This window comes from Lissotriton helveticus, chromosome 4_1 (genome assembly GCF_964261635.1).
Source record: "Lissotriton helveticus chromosome 4_1, aLisHel1.1, whole genome shotgun sequence".
NCBI classification, from domain to species: domain Eukaryota; kingdom Metazoa; phylum Chordata; class Amphibia; order Caudata; family Salamandridae; genus Lissotriton; species Lissotriton helveticus.
Window position 1 is genome coordinate 869,497,830 of NC_136063.1, and position 19,773 is coordinate 869,517,602.

The window sequence follows — 19,773 nt, forward strand, 5'->3', positions numbered from 1 at the left end:
GCAACATATACATTTAAAACCTGTTAAAACACAGTCCCTATAATGTATTTACAAGCAGAAATGCATTGATTACCATAGTAATGATCACAATACACATAAAAATTCAGGACAAAAACTATTTAAAGACAGAACCTTACAAAATCAAAATGTCAAGAGCCAGTGTAAATGCCGCAGCACGAGTACAACATTTTCAATAATGTGTATCAGCATTTAACTTAAGGCAACCTGTCTTCAAGATCGGTACACACATGTTATTTGCATAAATACCTCCTCTTGCACTGTGATAAAGACTCAAGGGCACAAATATTATAAATGATATCTTAAGTTGTGTTATACCTAGTTGAGACCACAATTGATGAAATGTTGATCAAGTTTAGGGAAAGGAGAAAATAATTGAAAGGTGCATAGAACAGTGCTATCATCTTGCATTGTTTTTCTGAGGTTTTAATTCTGATAGAGGGAACAATGAGGAAGACCTTGAGAGAAGTAATAGATTGGATTTTAGAGTATTAAACATGTTCTACAATAAGAAACTCCGACTGTATAATTGCTTTAGGGATTATTGCTTTGGAATATGTGAGTTTTGTTAGGAATCACGCACCTAATTTACAAAGTTATTTAGTGTACAAAACTACGAATTAATATATAAGACAATAAATAAATGTTGTCAATATCCCGCTCAGCGCTGACATACTAATATAGCCTGTTGTACCTATCAGCCTTAGGGTGGTCTTTTGCATCCCATTTTTACCTTACATTTTGTTGGACTTAGGACTCTGGGCGCCTTACCACCGCTAAACAGTGATGTGGTGCAGGTGCTCTCCCCTAAAACATTGTGACACTGGCATACCTGCCACAGGCCCCTGCTACCGAAGTGAGGTCTAACCCTGCATAGGTTAACATTGGGGACCCCCCCATGGGATAATTTCTGACTGGGATCTAATAAGTATGTAATGTTAGGTCTTGTTGGAATCGGGGCAGGGAACCTTCTCCAATGGTATATAGGGTTTGGGCATACTATTTTAGAAAGCCCACTTTTGGAAAGTAGATACTTCTCTGCCTACACTTAGTTTGGGCTCTGCGGATTCCCCCCTCACGTCTGCATACTGATAGTCTGCCTGGGCTGGGAGGTGGGAGTGGTGAATCACACCTTCTCCACTTGAAGGCGTTGTGACTGGCTGCCCACTCTAGCCTTAACGGCCCAGCCTTTCGTCACTGTAAACACCAGGTCAGGAAAAGGCAGGGAACATCCCAGAACTCCCTGGACTCTTCCAGAAACCCCTGCCCCAGGCCCTCCCAGAGACATTTGCACCCTTCTAGTAACTGGACTGTAGGGTATACAAGGAGGGTCCTTGCCTCACATCTTTGTTACACTACTGAACCTGGAAGAATCCCTACTGGAGTACAGACTGCTGCGCTAGGAGGATTGCTACACTACTGAGGCTGACTGCTCTCAGGAACTGCTGCCCCAAGCTAGTGAGTTGCCCTGCCTGCCTGCTGATCTTGCACTGCTAGAGGAAAGCTCAAGACATCGCCAGAGTGTCTCCACAAGAGGAAGGACTGATCCCCTGGTCACTGGGATCACCAGGACAGCACAGATACCAAAGACCGTCCCTGCAACATTGTGAAGCTGCCTTGCTGCATAAAGGAACAAAATGGACAACAGCAATCTGTTTTTATAAACTGCCCCTGCAGCGCTGTAAGCCTGAAAATCACTGCCGCCGGCCCGGACTGTGTGCCTTATTCAAATCACCCCCGTGGCGCTGGGTGTGTGAGTCTGCACTTCCTTGGGGCATTGAGAACACTGTGCCTATCACCGCTGCGGACCCGAGTGGGCAAACTCAACTGAAGTGCTCCTGAAGTCACCACCACAGCCCGGGCGGAAAGCACACCAGGACCGCTTTTGAGTCTCCTCCCGAAATCACCGTCACGGCTCGGGAGTCTTGGGAAACCTGTACACAGCCCCTCTGACATCAGTGAGGAGCCGCACTGAGATTGGTGCCGGCGTGGAGCGTTGCCCGGCAACGGGGGCTCGTCCCAGTGCGAGGTCGTGCTGAGACCAGAAATGGCTTCCCCGCTCCTCGGCTGCCCGATCGCAATCAGGACCGAAAGCCCCAGGGCGGAGAGGAAATCCAGGACGGTGACCACTTTGCCTGGATCTCAGGTAACCCCTTAGGGTGTGCGCTGAGGCCCTGCCTGCCGTGTTGTCTGGTGGGGTGCGGGCTGGAAACTGTATGGGCGGAGGAGTGAGCATAGCTGCCGGGGACTCTAGCTAATGTTGTGTGTCTACCGGGACTGGGATCGCCTTCATCATTAAGGGCGGGACCACCCCCAGGTCACATAGGACTGCGGGGCTGCTGCCGACTTGTGGGCCCTTTCCTCTTCCTGCATAGCGAGCCCGCTAACTTGTACCGGTTCTCCTGGGTGTTTTAAAACGTAACCCCTTCCCGGTGGGCCCCAGAGACATCACAGGCATGTAATGGTTCAATTGCACGAGGCGCACCATCACGCGGGGACCATATGGGTCAGTGCGGGTAATTCCTAAACTACGGAAGGTTCGGGTCTCATTCCACACCACTTAAAGAACTGTTTTAACCAAGATGCTAAACACTGTACTGCCAAAGGGGTACAAGCTCGTAAGGACTAAGAAGTGTGTTATCTACTGTACTTGAAGAACTGTGTTTCCCCATGACTGCCCATCTAAGGGACATTCACTACCTGGTATTGGTGGCAATCGCCTCATAGGCATTACTTGTGGGGAACCATTGACTGTAAATGGAATATTCTTGCCTTATTGGATCTTGCCTAATTTTTAGATAAAGATAACTTTATTTTTATATAAAATTGGTGTAGTGTCCTTTGTAAGTGCTTTCACTGTGTCACTGTTGATGTGTGTTGCACAAATACTTTACACATTGCCTCTTAAGTTACGCCTTCCTGCTCTGCGCCAAGCTACCCTGTCAGAAACGGTGGTCCCTACTTGGACTAGGGTACATACCCCGGCCAACTAGAGACCCCGGTTCTAACATAGCCATAGCATTGTGTGAAGTTTAACAAATCAAGAGTCAAATTGCATTGCATTGCCCGTGTGTATTTTTTCACAAATGTAATTAGATATTATGCAATGACTGATTGTTTAGTACCCAGTGTGATGTTTTGGCTGATCAAAGGAAATACCTTACCTTAGCAGTCTATGCCTTAACAGTGTTAAATAGCCATTTCATCACCAGGTTCTCAGATAATTGCTCTTTAGCAACCTAACAAGTCTGCTTTTTCATAAATAGGTAGCACTATTCCTCGTCCTCAGAATGCTGGTATTTCAGCATCTTGCCATTGCTTTGACTTTCTCTGTTCAGACCATTGCCCAAAAGCTTAGAGTCTAAAAATATCTGAATCCTGACCATCAAGGCCCAGACTTTCCTGTATGTCTATTGCTGACCAATATTAATATACCACTAGTCGCAGGTGTTTTTCTGATGTTCTTTCCCACCTCGACCTCTGTGTTCCACTTCATAAATATGAAGCGCTCTTTTTTAACTTATTGCCCCCATTGAGGTGGGCCATCATTTTAACCTCCTCAGAACCTCCTCAGTCTTTGTCGGCCAACCTAATCCCACCAAACCTCAAAAAGCTCCTGAATATCGGTGAACATTTTAATCACATGTAGCTACTGTGAAAATATTTTTCTTTTGGCCAAACAATTCCTTACAGATGTCAGGGAAATCATGTAATTTGTCTGAGAAGAATACACTGATTTAATGTGTTTATTAAGAAAACTAAACTCTGTCAATACTTGTTGTGGCCACAATGTTTAGGAGACACATTTTGTCTTGCTTGCCCCTGATGGTACATATGCTAAATGCTGCCACAGAAGATTAATTCGTAATTTAGTTACCTATGAGGATGCTACCTGATTTCACCAGCATGGACTGTAGTGTAAGGAAAATTGATGGGGTCCACCTGCAAGGTACATGTAGGGGCAACCATTCCAGATTTAACCAGTGAACTGTGCTTAGGGTAGCCTGCAGTTCGGGATTCTTCCCGCAACACGGGGGCCTGTGTTACGCCACTGAGCATGGGGTCATGCCTCTGTTATGACAATTTTACATCTAAATCTAAAATAATTATCATGGGTTTACAGACACTTTATTACTCGTCTTTCAACTCAATTAAAGATTTGACTATAAAGGTGTGATGATGTGACCTTCACACTGCATTCACGTTCTATTGTCGAATTGCTAGAGGGTGTGGATTGCAGGGTGAAAGATAACCAAGGGAAGGTTCTATATGAATCAGTTGGAGACTTGAGGTCGAGACTGGAGGCTGTGGAGACTGGGGCCAATAGAACGCCTCACCATCTACCTACTTGGTTTGGTGTATTATTCTTTCATCACCATAAAATATATGCAGTACTCATCACTGTTTAAGAATCACAGATGCAAAGATGAGGGTTTAGTTGTTGATACCTTTGGAATCTGCTATTCTGTTGTATTAAAACATTTCAATTCTTGATTCTACAGATTTGTCTGTAAATTGATTTAGTTATTTGTTCTAGATTTATAATTTTTCTAACCTGTATACATTAGTATTCAATTTCTGTACTTTCTGAGATGCATTATTTTTATATGGCTTTTACATCAGGCCTACACTTATTAACATATTATATCTGGCTTAGATATATTTTGCTACAAAGGCCCTCGTCGCATGAAAAAGGCAGGATTTCATCACTGCGGAGTAACAAATAGTGGGAGTAACATTAAATCCTAAGATGTGTAAAATCAGGTCCATTACAAGTTATACTTTTTAGGTCTGTTGGAAATGGCCCTTTCTGCATGACCCCCCAAACATTGACCCTCCCTCTTCTTCTTTTCGTGGAATTAATTTGTGTTGGCTTTAGGACTTTGGGCACTTTACCACTGCTAACCAGTGGTAAAGTAAATGTGCTCTCTGTTTAAAACATGGTAACATTGTCCTATCCACAATTGGATTTAATTTACTTATAAGACTCTAGTAAAGTGCACTACATGTGCCCAAGGCCTGTAAATTAAATAATACTAGTAGGCCAGCAGCACCTATTATGCCACCCACTTAAGTTACTCTTCAAAACATTTATCAGGCCTGCCACTGAAAAGTCTGTGTGTGTAGTTTTCAACTGCCATGCTGACCTTGCAAGTTAACCATCTTGTCAGGCTCAAACCTTCCTTTATAACACATTGAAGTTCCCTGTAAGGTAGACCCCAGTCATCCCAAGGGCAGGGTGAGGTGTACATAAAATGTAAGAAATTGTAGTTTTACATTTTTCATGTCCTAGTAGTGAAAAATTCTTACATTCATTTTTCACTACTGCAAGGCCTATCTCTCCCGGAGGTTAACATTCAGATTACCTTATTACACCTTATAATTGTAATGTTCAATTGGGAAGATATGGGACCCCAAAGTTTGGTGTCCCTGGAATCACAATTTAACTCTGACTTATGGTGAAGTCAAATTTTAAATTGAAAATTATGAAAATGCTACTTTTAGAAAGTTGGCATTTTCTTACTTTATTCATTTCATGCATTCTGCTTGTCTCTGAATACCTGTCTAGGGTAGGTGACAGCTGGGCTTTATGCATTCTCTCTAGACAGCCACACACAAAGGGAGCTTAAGTTTGGCTGATGGACCATCCACATTCTGATGGGCAATCCTGGGCAGGATGGAAGTGAGGAACTGACACTAACACGTGAATAGGCTGTGTCCTGTTCACACACAAAGGACTGCAGGCCCCCCTGTAGTGAGTCTGGAGCAAGGACAGGAAGGGAGGACCTCTGTGCACTTCAAGGCCTTCTTTGAAGTCTACCCCACTTCAAAGGCACAACTGGGTATAAGTACTGTACCTCTAACGCCATGACTTCAGTACACTTCTGGACCTGTGGGCACACTGCCAGGAAGAAGGACTGCTGTGCAGTTGAAAGGACTGCCACTCTGCGGGACTTCTACCTTGCTGGACATCTGCTCTTTTGTGGTGACCTGCTGCCCTCCTTGCCTGGGTGTGAGAAGGACTGGGCCTGCATCTCTCAAACCCAGAACTAGAGGGCTGGCTTGCTAGCCCCTTTTAATAGTCTTGGGGACATCAATGACGTCCAGCCCATCTACTTACAGCACCTGGACTATGCCATCTGAGAGTCTTGCAATGCCAAGTGATGGCAATCCAGTTCTGGGCCCTTGGAAGTGGATAAAGTGCTGCAACGGCCAAAATCCACTCATCACCATTGTTGTGCCAATTGGAACCTGTGCATCTCCTTTGATGATACTTCGCAGCTGCTGTGAGGATCGAGTACAGCAATTCACTGTTGGCAGCGGTGCATCACCTACAGCTTTGATGCATCTTTGACTTTTCTCAGCTCAGAACTGACGCTTCACGTACATCCAAATGATCGACAATGACTCATCGTCTCTTCTGCTCCACGCATTGGTTCTTCTTCAATGACACAAACAAGGTACTTTGCAGTGGGACAAGGTTAGTCCCTGCACCGGACCTGCGCTTCATCGTGGTCAGCCTGAACTTTTGGATTTGACCCAATCTAGCGTAACCAGGCAGCCCTGTTGATGCTTTATACTGTTAAGCACAGTTCATTCTGTAAAAAAAAATCATAACTCAGGTTATAATTGTTGTATTTTTGCTCTTTTTTCTTATGAAAAATATCATCTATTTTTCTAAACTGGTGTGAAGTGTTTTGTAGTGTTTTCACTGTGTAACTCTTTTAAGAGATGCACAAATAATTTACACACTGACTTTTAAGTTAAACCTGCCTGCTCTGTGCCAAGCTACCAGAAGGTGAGCACAAGTTAATTTATGGTGTGTATCAGACTTGACTAGGATTATGGTTCCTGCTTGGACAGGGTGCACACCTCTCCTAAACAGACACCCGAGTTCTAACAATGTCAATTAAGAAGTGTGAATGAATGGATGAATCAGTATTTCTGGGTTCGAATCATATGCTAATTCCTGATTTAAGCCTGGGGTTTTAAGTAGATATTTCAGCTACTTTCAAAAGCGAAAACCTATTAGTGAAAGTTATCTGGTATTCAGTGTTCCTGTGGATCTCATAATTTTGATGGGGCCAGTAGCTGATGTTATCGGCCCCATCAGAATTAAGTGGACACTGTTAGTGAGACCACAGTGTTGTCCATTATACTTTCTTTAAATAAATGCTTGACCTGATTTAGCGTATGAGATAAATAGTAGGAGGAAATGTTGATGTTTTAGTTTCCCATGGCTTATTTAAATCAACTGACAGAAAGGTGATACCAAAACTATGTCTAGGAAATTGTTGATCCAGCTCAGAGTTATAAAGCCTCATTTATTTATTCCTTTTCCTCTGTCCTTTTGTTCTTTTCAACAGTGACAAGACTTCACATCAAATTAAAACATTTTTCAGTTATTAGCTTATAAGTTCTTCTGAGCCCCTGTCAACTTTCTTAAAAGGGCATTCATATTTGTATTGTATTACTAGCTATCTTGGAGAAGTTTGTCAGGCTTACTGAGTTTCTAGAGGCAGAGTGTGGGGAAGGTTTACTGCAGAGTTGAGCAGGCACGATACAAAAACATTGCTCTTATTGCATTGATGTTGCTGTCTCTTCATCTGTACGCTTACAGTAGCCTTGGGTACTCATATGCATTTAACTTATGAATCTGCATGAAAGTCCTATGTTTCTCCTTCATGCTGAATGAGAAACAACTAACCTGGGTCTGTAAAATATACATGGAGACCTTGCCAGACTCCACAGGCATGTCTCTCAAGTAAACAAACAAAAAACCAAACTTAAAAAAACTGTAACGCCTCCCCTTGCGGTGCATCTCCCTAGTGGCAGCCAACACAATGAAGAGGTGGTGGGCGGGTGGAGGGGGCCTGGTGGAGCGCGGTAGGGGGAGCGAGGTGGGGTAATATATTTTTTAAGCACTTACCTGAAGCTGCCAGCCGCATCGCTCCTTGTGCCTCAGTGTTCTGCTGCTTCCCAGCCCCAGCAGACACTGGGACAGCAGCAGAGACTCCCTGTGCAATCCCCCCACTGCTCTCATGCTGTGAGAGCAGCGCAGGGTTTGGCTTGAGTAGGCTGGTTTGACCCACCTCTCAGGACAGTGAGTCCGTGCTGTTCCACCAATACAATACAGTTCAAGACAGCCCAGTTGGGGAAACATAAGTGTGCATGTGTGTTTGGCCAGCCTGAGAAGGCACTTTTATAAGTGCACAAACCAGTTCTCCTCCCCCCTTCCATGCCCCCCCTACCTGCACATGCTGACTCAGAGCCGGCAAATTAGAAATAAAACAATTATAGAATATTGTTTTATTTTTCACCTGCTGCTTCTGAACCTGTGGGGCGAAGCTCCTCCTCCAATGTGGAGGAGCCGCCCCTGCTTCTCCCACAGGTGGGATTCGAGCTCTGGAGGAGAGGAAATACTTAGAGAAATTATTTAGCTTGGATCAAAAAGTGCCTGTGTGGATTATGACACACCTTATTTCATAAGTAGTATCAACATTCAGCTGGTGCCAGCAGCATCGATGTCACAAAAACACAAAAAGTGAAGCATTTATAATCAGCATTTAATATCTGAATCTTATAAAGCACACTAAACTAGACCAACCTATCCAGCAGAAAACAAACATGTTGAAAGACATTTCACTTGTCTTACACTAAAAAGCTTTAGACGCCTACAGCATAAGGTTCAGATGCCTATAGCATAAATCATATATGTAGTAAATTCAGTAGAAAAAGATACCTTTTTGTCCCAAAGCTGTTTCCAGATTCGCAGCCCAGATAGTGCATAAGTTGCACAGTAGTGCTCAGCTTTATGTATGGGCAAAGAAAACAAGAACCAAGACCTGATAGTTCATGCGTGCTGCTGATTTCACACACTAACAGTTAGATATGGGAGACCAACGCTATTCTGTATATTTGGGCATTGAAAAACGTCTATCTCTATGATTTAGCAATTTTCTTCACCTTTATAGTCCATTGACAACTTAGTACGTACCATAAAATCGTGCAACAGTGTGAGATTCTTTTTTTTTCAAAATCCTTTTGACCCTGAAATGTGTGCATTGAATTCTTTCTTTCATCAGCATTATTGGAATGGATCCTATTAAACTTTCTGTGAACCAAGAGTGTTCCGGCGATTTCTGGAAACCAGTTCAATATAAAGAGACCTAATTAACCCTGTCGTCTTTTATACAGTGGGTTCTTGAGTAGTTTTAAGTAAATAGTTACCTTTGCCGAATTAACCACATGTTTTTACCAAAAGAGCAGATTTGCAGAAATTAAGTACCCTTTCACTTTCACTAGTTCCATCACTGCAGCTGTATAAATTCACTCTCAGTAATTGTTCCCTTGTCAGTATCCATTCATTACCTCTTCACCTGAGAAATCTTGCTATGGGGTGCCGAATCCATATTTAAAACATGCAATCATTCTGAGGTGGCCCATACTAAAGGCTTGAAAGACTGCACAAAGGAGTAAATTGAGCCACTTTAAAGAAATAAGTGGCGCTTGGAAGAAAGGATGACTACGTACACAGTCCAAGTTTAAACTATTAAAAAAAAAATGTTAGCTCTGAAATGTTAGAATACACAGGATAAAAGGCTAAGCCATGTGTGCCAGCTAATTTGTTTAAAAATATTTAATACATTACCAACAAAGTCACAGTAATATTTATAAACCAGTCCTACGTTACCGTCCTTACGTAATCTTTGGATATTTAAGGACATATTTACGTGGAAATGATGGAGCGCGGAGCTGCGGTAAATTTTACAGAACGCAGGGATGCACCGTATTTACAACAATAAGGTGCACCCCTGTGTTTTCCATAGCGCTAAAAATAGCTGCCAAGCACCAACACAGACTCCCTTGCACCATAGTACAAGGCTGCCTGCATTGCAGGGAAGGATTGTTTATGTGCAGGAAGGTGTCCCTTCCTGAACATAAGCAATCAATAATGGCGGTTTGTTACTTCTTTGTGTGCAGCAGAAGTGTGCTGCTTTCTGCAGCACACATAGAAGTAGCAAATCGCAAATATTTAATTTATGTGCAGGAAGGGACATCGTACTGCACATAAACAAACATTATGCCATTTTGCTCTTTTTAGGTGAGCTGCAGAATGCAGCACACATAGAAAAAGCAAAAACAAAGAGCAAAACAAGTAATTCTCCTCGTTTTGCCATTCTAATGCCTGCTATTGCATGGCGTTATTTTTTGGAGCTGTCTCAGATGTACACCTCCTTGTAAATCTGGGGCAGTGTCAAATGCAATGGATGTTGCAGTGGAATGTCCACAGCAACACCCGTTGCACTCCCCTTTCATGCAGATACATGCATGAAAGGCTACCATATTTACAATTCGGCGTTAAGCCACAAAAAGCGGCTTAATGCCACTTTGTAAATATGGTGCAGAGCATTGCACTACCGGAACGTCAAAAAAAGTGACGTTCCAGTGGCACAATCCCCTGTAAATATGCCCATTAGTTCACAGTGGATTTGTGGGGAACGAATTATGATGTGTGTGAGATAGCTTCAGCTTTACATAGAGCACTGCGTGCGTTATGTTTTATTGCATGTAATGCGTGATATAGTGCCCTACTATGCAATCATGAACTATATTTCCAGTAAAGTTATAATTAAAAGGAGAGACGTTTCAGCAAGGTTAATCAATTTTTTAATTGTCTTATGTAAAGGATGACGCAGTGCACATTTTGTCTTGGAAATCTAACAAGAATGGCTGCAATTCATTTTTGCGAGTCACACTTTTTGTTAAAAATTATTCGGCCACTCCATTAGTAATACATACAGCTAAGAAATATAAAAGTTTCCTATTTAGACAAATATAAAAATGTTGGGCCATATTAACAAGAAAGGGCGATAAATTATCGCCGCTTTTATCGGCAGGAAACTGCCACTAAAGCGGCGATAATGTGCTTGATAATATGCCCTTGTGAATTCCCATAGAAGCCCAGGTTAACACCAGAACCTGGGCTTCTATGGGAATTCACAAGGGCGTATTATCAAGCACATTATCGTCGCTTTAGCGGCAGTTTCCTGCCGATAAAAGCGGCGATAATGTATCGCCCTTTCTTGATAATATGACCCTTAGTAGCATACCCTCAACATTAATACCCTTGTTCAGGATAATGATATCTTAGCATTGAATTGGACCTGGTTTTAAGTGCGACCTCAACGATTCGACAGAGTTGCTCATTATCAGGAAAGCCCTTCCGGGTCGAGGTTATTGTTAGAATCAGCACATGGCGTAACCGAATCAAGAAGGAGTGCCTTCCACTCTGGGACAGATATTCGTATTGCTTGTAATTATTCAGAACCCCATAGATATAATTAATAAAATACACATATAAAGGCTGGGTCAACAACGAGTAGGCCATATCATTATCTTTGCTTCACCTTGCTGATGATTTGTCTCAGACTTATGTCATTCTCTACCACTGTTAAAAGAGTAACGTCCTAAGCATATACCAGTAGCATGAACATCTGTGGCATTTCCCTACTGGCAAAGACAAACCTCAGCTAAACTCCTAATGGTTGCAATAGAAAGGAGTTACTTAAGGAATGCACTTTCCTCGAGAATACACCTTATGCTTTGTTGAAACATCAGCTCTTCTGAAAGCACCAAGTAGGATTCCTATGGTTTAGTTGAAGGATGATTATTGACTTGTAGGAAATGACCGAGGGATGGATAGGTGGGTTCCATACCTTTTTTTTGGGGGGGGGGAGTTTTATTTAGGGCGAACTAGACCCAAAGGTATCAGAGACCTTTACAGGAGCACCAGTTGTATTGAAGACACATTCATTTTGTTTTTGGTTAAGCACGGGGAGATTGAGCGATTTGCTCAGAATCACAGGCTGTTGAGAGTCCTAGCCGAGACTCAAAACCGGCTCCCAAGCTTGAAGATTGACCGCCCTAGCCGCTAGGCAACATCCTCTCCCCGAGGGTTCCATATCTTCAGTAAACCTTAAACATCCCTGCATTGTAGTCTGTGCCAGGGCATCGTGGAACTTCAGCCAAGATGGCCATTGGAAGTCTAGATCCATCAAACGGTCCCGACAAACTGATACAAAAAGAGGGAGTGAGCGTGCTCCCTTGCTTGACCTCTCAGGTGGCTCTTGCCTTTTAAGCACCATTCTTGTCACTTAATCATTGTATCACAGCCCAGTTGTACTAGAAGAACCTTTGGTGTGTTTAAATCGATCTTGCCCATCAGGCTTAACGTGTGCCACAGAGGGGATGGCATGAAAAGCTATCTCAAGTTTTACAAAACATCAACAGTTGCTCTGCTGGTAACCATCACAGTGTTATGAGGAGGGGGCGGGGGTGCCTATCCCCAAACCGGTTTGGAAGCTAGGAAATAATCCTTATTTATCGACCCATTCTGAGATTTTCATGTGTAGAGTTTGAGCAATGACCTAATTGGAAACCTAAAAGTAGTCAGCAAATGGAAATTTCCTGGGAGTGCTATGTTCTGCCTTCTTAATACAGGTATGAGAATTGAACCATTCCAGGGTGCAGGTAGCCATGATACATGACAAACTGCCTTGTGCTTAGATTTCAGCACGGCAGCCAAGCAGTGTGGATTCCTCCTCAAAACCCATTCTGTGAAACAGCTGAACCTCATTTTTAAATCATGGCAGAAAATTGTACAGATGTACAGGGTACTGCTCGCCCAGATCTGGTCACAATTTGCAGCCAGTATTTTTGCAACCAATAAAGTATTTTACAAACCAACCTATGTACTAATAGGTTGCTACGTAAATTCTAATTTGGAGTGGGATGCAATCTGACCTACCTAATGAATATTAATGAGGGAGATTCCACATTACGACTTGCTATTATTGGAGGTGATCACAGGGAAAGTGGACTGTGAGGTGCAGAAGACTGTCATTTACGTGATTGACTCTATATAAAGCAAACTGTTTTAATGTAGCACATTATTCTTAAAGGAAATGGGACTATGTTTTAAATGGGTTTTTTTAAGATTCACAAACGGGAATGGACCTGAAGAGGACCCTTCTCTTTTGCAAATGCATTACCACCTGAAATTAGGAGTTGATAAATTTGTAATCTTTTGCGACTGTAATACAGTTGGAAAACATCGATACATCACATACCAATTTACAACTTTGAAGGGGCATTTTCTGCACACCACTTCTAAACTCGAATCCATATCCCTTTGCAAAGCCATTTTAGGAGTCATAAACCTTTACTGACTCCAAAAAATGATTTTAGTACTTTTGTGATAACATTTTAACACTCGCAAACAAAAAAATTGTAGATCGTTACCATTAAAATGATTAGTATATCTGGCCTTAGTTTTATTAGATTTGCCCATATGTCTAGGGCCACTCCTATGCTTAGTATTCACAAAAATAGCGTCCATTATATCACCTCCTAAAGAAAGAGAACTGGGTCCCTCAGGATTATGTTTTTTGGCTTCATGGTATCTCCCTTGATCACTACACGGAATTTCTCAGGCTTCATTAGGTGTATGTGTGAGATCACTATCCAGGGAACCAATCTGCTTGGAGTCACTTGTGATGAGCATGAGCGTTTGACAACCCTACTCTGTTTCTACATCTAAACCTTTTGCAGGTTTTACTATCAATGAGGCATTGTCTTTCCTAGGTAGGAGACATAGGCCTAGTATTATCATTTCAGTGTATCCACCAAATTAACATCACTGTTAGGAATATGAATGGATGAATATCATATTTGTAGGGCGTGACTTCGATCCCAAAGGAGCATCTTGGCACTGAGAGAGCACAAATCTGAAAAAATGTATAAGTGCACCATATTTACAAGCACGTAGTTAGTTTAAATATACTTTGCACAAGAGTGTCTTATACCCAGTAGTGAAATGTATAGAGTGTTTAAGTAGGGTAACAATAACCATAGCAATGTGAAGACTAATGTAGAAATGTCAGAATAAATATGAAAACCTCACGTTCTCATGTTAAGTGATCATGTAAGAGGAAAGTGAAACCTTGCAAACCAGTTAAATTGTGTAGGCCTCATGGCAATTCACAGTAAATATAAAAGTGCTGCTAAAATGACGTGAGGTGGGGTTAACATGGTTCTTCCAAAATGTATTTTCGAATTTAGTACTGAAATATAGGTTTTGTAGATGTGTTACATTATAGAAACGTGTGCTAGTTAAAAATACTGTTTAAATCAAGTTAAATGTTTTCAGAATGCAGGGACCCGCTTCATGTAAATCAAGTAGGCCTGAACAGATAATGTCGTTTCTTTGATCTGCAATGTGCTCGTTAGAGAAGAGGTCGAGAGGCACCAAGTACAGAGTTTTACACATGTTTTATGGCCTATAGATATGGTGGAGTCTGGAATTTGAGGCCCACTGTAGGATGGTCTGAATGCAGGTGCGAGGGGTCCTAATCAGTCGTAATGAATGGAGCTTTGTTCAGTGGCGCCTGGCGCAGGCCTGTAGGAGGTTTCAGGAATTTCAGGGGGTACCAGCGAACTGGAGAAGAAGCCTGGGAACCAAGGTCAACTTTAACGAGGGTCCCGAAGAGTATCATCATGGAGTTTTGCCGCTGAAATCGATACCACGTGAGGGGCGTCCCGAGGGGCGTTCCTATCGGAAATGTGATTTTGTATTAGGGAAAGCGACCCGGGGAAGAGTCCGAGCAGATGATTTTGGGAGCCTAAGAGAGCGGTTGGGTAGGCAGATAGGCTGATCACAGGAGACCGATTTACAGAAGAGACTAAGAGAAGTGTGTGATCTTCTTAGGAAGTCACCACGGCTGACACCTTTTGGGTAAAGATCTTGTTAAGTAGGGATGTCACTTAGTCTAGTGTAGGGACAGACTAACCTGAATTTTCTTTTCTGTAATGACTCTTAAGTTGCAACTTGTATCTATTCTTGCAACTCTGATGATCTTCGAACTTGTTCCCATTATTTTGTTTTGTAGACTCAGATTATTCAAAGAATATATGTTTGTAGTGATACCAGTATACCTTTTAAACCTCATCTTGAGAAGTTTGTATCTTCAATTATCTTTGACTTTATATTAAATCTTTAAACTTTATCGCTGGTCAGTGGTTATTTAGAGTGGTGTAAGTTCTTAACTGATTGACCTAGTAGTAGATTGCCTTTTACTCAATGACAGGTACCAACGATTCAGTCGACTTGGTTTGGGATCTGGTAAGGTTACTATAGACCAGAAACCCCGCGTTAACAGTTGGTAGCAGTTAAGGATGGTTATCTTCTTGAGGAAGGTAATCTAGATAGGTTAGTTTACCCCAAGGCCCCTAGACATCGAGAGACGAGCAGCAGAAGAATCGTGCGCCGAAGGTGCAGACGGTGCGAGAAAAGCAGCAGTATCGGAGGAGAGTGAGTATAACAAGGGTCATGCGTGAACAGATTGCGGTGTTTTGTGTGGTGGTTGGATTGTAATGTCTTGCGAAGTTGAATGCCTGTAGTGTGATTGAGAGAAGGTTGTGAGCGCGCGCAACCTGGTGAACTGGTTACCTGGTAAACGGGTGAACTGGTGGGAAATCTTAAGTTCAGGCCAGAGCATAAGTGGTTTTGGGTGTATCGAACATCCAGAGTAGTTGTCGACCATAGTACGGAAGTCATTAGGTACCATTGACCGCCGTGGGACCGAAATAGGGGGAGTGTAAGAGTGAGCGTATGAGTAACGGACGCTGGTCGGAAGTTACTGTGTGTGAGTAACCTATCAGAGAAGGCGATTGTCTGGAAGTAAACGGAAAGACATTTCGTCAAGTTAAGGTGACAACTACAGAAAGACTGTGGGCGTACAGTCAAGAAAGGTGATCGATTGGACGGAAGTAATCATTTTTCAGAGTATGAATGGGATGTATGCATGACCGGGGAGACGAGCTGAAAAAGGAGGGGAACTGCTGCGAAGGGGGACGGGTGACGTCGGTTAGAGCCGCGCTGTGATTGAGCGGTTGGTGTGACGTTAGCTAGTGCCGCGCTCTGGTTGGGCGGCTAGAGTGACGTCGGAGAAAAGCCGCGCTCGGATAGGCCAGTTAGCGAGAGCAGAGCGGTGATTGGTAGATTGTCATCAGGAAGTAAACAAACGCGGAGAAAAGAGAAATCATGAAGTGCTTTAAGTGTTTGAAAGGGATTTTTAAAAGAAAAAGAAGTGAACATTATTACGGGGAAGAGGCACCGCCGGAGGGTACACCAGCTCATTATATGGCAGCGAATGTGGGGCTGCATACGATATTATGGATTGGGGCTTGGAATAAGCTTACGGAAGGAAATGAAGAAATGCAGTTCCCAAAGTATGGGACGTTTAAGTTAGAAGTGTTACATCGGTTAAAAGCAACCATGTCCTCATTGAAACCCCCGCCTAGACCAACCCAGTTTGAGGCCCTTAATGCATGGATTAGGGCGGCGCACGACAGGAATTTGAACAGGCGTCAACAAAGATTGACTCGATCGGTAAGAGCAGTGCGAGATTCTAAATGGGACGAGGAGGCAAAGAGATGGAGGGTACAGGCTATTGAGGTAGAGAAGTTGTATCCAATGAGGGAGGTGGTAGGAGGGAGGAACCTCATGGAAGAGGATGAGGAGAGCGAATTGGAGGACAATGTGATAAACAGATTGTTGATAGACAGACCACCTCCGAGAGTTGGGGAAATTGAAGATAGAGGACTCGCAAGGGAAGATGGGGCGGCCATAGAGGGGTTTACACCTCTCCCTATATCGGAATGGACACCTATCAAAGGAGAGGAGACACCTCAACATAATACAGTACAGAGTGTAGTGGGAAGGTTTGTGGTACAGAAGACGCCAACCACCGAAAAGGTTGAGTCTTTTGGATTGCCAGACGCTCTTTAAGTGCCTGTCACCATAGGACCTATAGTATCGATCTATAACCCTGAGAGAGACAGAGAGGAAGAACAGAGGCGGTTAGATAGAGAAAGGATTGAGATGGAAAGGAGGAATAACGTGACAAATGCATGGAAACAATTGCCAGGATCGGTAACGTGGAACACCCCATTCGATACAACTGTGGGTCTCAACGCAGGAGAGGGAGGTCAGAGAGGACCGATGGACCTGAGGGGACCACGGCCGAAATCCTATACAGAATTAAGAGCTGATTTGAGAGAATGGGATGGGTCCGCAGTAACCCCGAGTAATAGGTCAAGAACAGAACCCGAGTGGGAAAGTCGAGGTAACGGGACTGTATCTCATTGCGGGGCTAGCGAAAGCAGTCAGGGGCGAGAAGGTCAAAGTCAGGAGAATAGAGGAGTTACACGTCCTATAGATCGGAGGGAACAGCAGGAGCAGAATGATAGGAGTATGGAGTGTGAGGAGATGTCTCGCCTCATGCAAAACGAGGGAGACCAAAGAACACAAGAGTACAGAGATAGGTTTAGGTGCACTCATCACGCACCTGGGAAAGATGTACAACACTGGCAAAGAGGGAACAGCGAAAGATCACGTCATACATCAAGTGATCAGAGGTCACAGATGCATGGAGAAGAAAGAGGGAGTAACGGGATGCCTTACCATGCATCCCGAGAACCTAGACAGGATGGGGAATGCGGGGCTATGAGGCGCGAAGGAGTGTTTCACCATCCACCCCGAGAAGATGGAAAGGCATGGGACCTAGAGAGATGGGAGCATGGTAGGACTCCACATAACTCACTAGAGCTTAGGCGTAGAACTAGGAGCTGGGATGGGAGAGAGGCTGAAGGAGCACCTAGAGCCGAAGTACTGAAAGCAGCGATAAAGGTTAAAAGGCTTGATGTCTCCAGCCTAAAATCCGATCTAGATGAGATTATAAAAGGGACGGTGCCTTTAGAAAGGATTGATTTGTATGAACAAGATGAACTGCTATTTATAGCAAAGGATGTTACTAGAAAGGCCAGAGCAATTCATGAGAAACTGACTAATTTGGCGGACAGGTACGTGGTAGATTTGTCCAGAACAAAGACGTTACAGAGTAACCATAGGTTGCAGTACACAGACCAAGACCTAGACGAGAAGAGAACTACAGGATTAAAAACACACATAAGAGAGTTGATATCGGGAATAAGGGTGTGGAGAGATCTGGACAAATGGGAGGAGAGATGGTCCAAAAGGGGTACAGTTAGACGGAGTACAAGTGTGATGTCTCCAGAGGGAAGGGTAATGCAGATGGAGGCATTCCCTTTGCGAGAAATATCAAATGGGAATTATGTACATGTACCTTGGAGTAGAGGAGATTTGGCTGCATTTACCAACTCATTTCCGAAATTAAGGGAGAACCCAGTTGAGTGGTATAAGCAGGTAGAAAGGTTTGTAAAGATCTCTAAGGTATTGTGGATTGATTTGAACACCTTGTTTGACATTGTGGTTCCAGGGGATTTGTGGGTAACCTGCAAGATTAGTGTCCAGTGGCCAAATGTAGAACCTGAGAGGAATGCTAGAACTAATGGACCGTCGGACAGTGTCATGGAGAAATATGAAAGAGTAATAGCCTGGCTAAAGGATAAAGTGCCTCCACAAGATATAGATTGGGTAAAAATAGACCGAACAAGACAGGAACCCAAGGAGACAGTTCATGAATTTTATGAAAGATTACTGAAAATATTCAAACAATATAGTGGACTTGATGTAATGGATCCCAAAGACATAGGACAGTTTGTGTCAAAGTTCGTTTTGGGGCTGAGACCAGATATTTGTTTGATGATTCAGCAACACTTAATTTGTTGGCAAAACAAACCACTAGATGAGATCCTGCGATATGCGAGATACTGCAGTGACGAAATAGATTCTAAACCAAAAAATCTAAAGGAGAAATTGATGGTGGTACAGATGCAGTCGGCAGGAAAGGGTGGACAACAGAAACAGGGGATGGGACGAAAGTCAAATGGTCAGAACAAGGATAATGAAGAAGGCCAGAGACCTAGAGTAGACTTTGCCACTTTAAAGAAGACGACAAAGTGCCACCAGTGTCACCAGGTGGGACATTGGAGACGCGAGTGTCCCTTTAACCCTGAAAATGGAGAGCTAGAATTAGAAGAGCAAGTTCAAGAGGTTCCAGCTCAAAAGGCGACAGTCCCAGGAAACAAGGTGGTCAAAGGGGGGGCTTCGGCTCCAAGAGCTCAGTTTCCACAGCCACCGAAAATCGCGACAGGGGGAAAGGTCTTTAAACAGATGCCTCTTTTTATTGAGGAAGAAAAGTGTTATTATATTGATCCATTGACAGGACAGCGTGTGAGTAAGGAAGAGGACTGTACCCTTGGGGCAGTCCTAGAGGTGGATCAAAGGGGGCCATTTGTTGAGGCTGAAGTGGCAGGATGTCCTACAACGTTCTTGGTGGATACTGGAGCTACTCGATCAACTCTGAGATCAGCGGTGGTTCCAGATTTACCGATGTCAGGGGAAACAATTCAAGTGGTAGGATTTGCAAACAAAAGGATGACTAGTCCCTTGACTGAACCAGTATCCGTGAAAATAGGAAACCATATGAATGAACATCAGTTTGTAGTATGTGATTCGAGTCCTGTATGTCTGTTAGGAAGGGATTTGTTGTGCAAATTGAATTGCACAATATACTGCACCCCGCAAGGAGTGGAGGTACAGACTACAGACGATGATGCTACCTTCAAGGTAGCCAATTCAAAATCTTGCATAGAACTATATCCTACTCTGACTGTAGGAGATCTTCCTCAGGACCTACGAGATGCTGTGGCGTCAGAGGTATGGGATTTCACAGGTGAGGAAATAGGATTGATCAAGGGGGTAGAACC

General features: G+C 43.4%; 1 protein-coding gene across 1 annotated transcript in view; it reads right to left on the minus strand.

Annotated features, from left to right (window-relative positions):
• The window catches only part of CDH19 (cadherin 19), a 1,180,733-nt gene that overhangs the window by 902,057 nt on the left and 258,903 nt on the right, over positions 1-19,773 (minus strand). The gene's annotated exons all lie outside the window — the stretch shown is intronic.